The following is a 2,500-nucleotide window of genomic DNA, read 5'->3' as shown; positions in this document are numbered from 1 at the left end:
AATCAATTTGACTGTTATTTCAAACTCGACAGAGTCATTCGCATAGTTCCTGGCATTAATATTGTGCATTGCCACGACTTTGTGTTTGCATGGCAATTACTTAACCCTTTTACCATTTCGTAAATTTTAGGAAAGTTGGTTTGCTTACAGTGCCGCTCAGTTTATCTGGCAAATCAATAAGTCGTTTTTGCAAACATTTCATACACTTACATTTCGAATATGCAGTTAACGAGCAACTAAGTTTTCCAATCGTCAAAAGTTCCGATTTTTTTTTACTCGCTGTTATAACTATCACTAGGTTTTATTATCATCATTATTTTGTACTACCATTACAGAACTTATGTTTTAATTATACGATTAAACCCTTTTGCTGGTTGTATTTGTAATTGTAACCTGTGACCAGAGAGTAATTTATAACTTTTGCACGTGTAGTATCAATCGGAAATTTATCTTTTAAAACAATGTTATAAAACTTCACTATCATTTTTATGTAGTATTGAGGAAATTTGGCTTTTAAAAATGTTACAATTAACCAGAGAGAGAGAGAGAGAGAGAGAGAGAGAGAGAGAGAGAGAGAGAGAGAGAGAGAGAGAGATTACGGTTGTACATACAGTGTTTACATTGTTTAACGTTGATGTATTTATATGCAAAATCTAGATTTGGGATGTCATATTGTGTGATATGCAATGTTCGACTCGATTTTGAAGTATTTAAAAAAGTTTGATTTTATCACAATCTACTTTTTTATCAATGATCTCACTCGGTCATTGTTTTTTTTTTTTTTTTTTTTTTTTAATCCTCGTTGTTATCCACTGTCCCTTCACCTAGAACTCATATGTTGTTTTAATTGAATATATTCGTTTAAAATACTGAGATGCTATCCAAAGCTGTAGCATTACTGGATCCTTTTAATTCACGCAAAATTATGTAAACTTGTGAACATGATTTACTTACGTGGTTTGATAATTATCGGAATTTCTTGAATGATGATTTTCTAAAGGGCGTCTGGCGTTTCTTACCTCGAAAATGTGGAAGCCTCTTAGTCGTAGTTTTTGTATCTAGACTCCATGTGTTATGAATGGTAAATAGTTAGGAGATTTTTATTTTCTGCCTGTTCAATGGATTACTCTACACTCATTTTCTTTTCTAATATATATTGTTAAAAGGCTGATAATAGTTTAAGTGAGGGTTTTTTAAGCACTGGTTAATTGCATCTTCAGTTAAATATTTTCTATAATTAATCATTTAGGATTCAAAATTTGAAATGTTAAATCAGGTTTTCACTTTTCAAAAGTCCAGTGTGTTAAAAAGAAGCAACTTTAAGGAGCGTTGCGGGTTTTCTTTAATTAAAAATACATTAAAAATATTCTTTAATGAGCAAAATTATTATAATCTCCCCTTATATAATAAAGAAGAAGTCTCTCTCTCTCTCTCTCTCTCTCTCTCTCTCTCTCTCTCTCTCTCTCTCTCTCATATATATATATATATATATATATATATATATATATATATATACATATATATATATATACATATATATATATACATATATATATATATATATATATATATATATATATATATATATATATATATATATATATATACATATATATATATATATATATATATTTCCTGTCACGCTGACCAGCATTACAAACACATAACTACTCGGTCTCTCCTCGTCCCTCGGGTAGAGGGTGGGAAGGATTGAATCTGTGTATACGTGTGCGTGTATATCTCTAAATATTCAGCAGTTGGAATTTAACAACTGCCCTTAAAATAGACTGAATCTAAAGTGATCATATCAAGAAAATCTCATTTGCATTTCGATCATTTATATTTTTGGAAAATGGGATTGAAGACCACATAATGTGAAGTATGGTAGCTAAACAATGTTATTCATTCAATTTTAAAAAAGAATGTCATAAGCGCAGTTGTGATTATAGTTTTGAAAGGAGGTTTAAACACTATTTACTTTTTAGTTGAGGAAAGGCCGTCAAAATTAAATAGTTTTTTTATGATTGCTGGAAGGACAGTGATTTCTGCTGGTTTCTCAGGCTTTGAACCCTTTAAAAAATTATTTTTTTCATAGTTTTAGATTAAAGTTATTACTTTTTTTACGATTGGGGAATTGCATCCTACTCCCGTCGTCTTTGTACGATCAAAGTATTGAGTATTGAAGGGATATTTAAACTGTCACTTGTATATGTTTGGAAAGGATGCTAAAAGAAAATGTTATTGATAGGACAGTTTTAGTTCCATAAATAATTTATTTCCTTATGAAACGGACACGTGATATCTGAAGAGATCCCCTTGTCATTCTGATATTGAAAATGCGTATAAATGTGAAAGTGCACAAATTGGCGAACATGAATGTTTAAATTTTTGAAGGTTGGTATTCAGAGACATAAATGCTATTGGTGTTTACCTAGTCTCTCTTAGCCTCTAAATCACTAATTTTTGAGATTTAGTCACAAGATTCGTTTATTTTATTTAT

Source organism: Palaemon carinicauda, chromosome 37, assembly GCF_036898095.1.
Source record: "Palaemon carinicauda isolate YSFRI2023 chromosome 37, ASM3689809v2, whole genome shotgun sequence".
Classification (NCBI taxonomy): domain Eukaryota; kingdom Metazoa; phylum Arthropoda; class Malacostraca; order Decapoda; family Palaemonidae; genus Palaemon; species Palaemon carinicauda.
Note: the sequence above shows the minus strand (reverse complement) of the source record.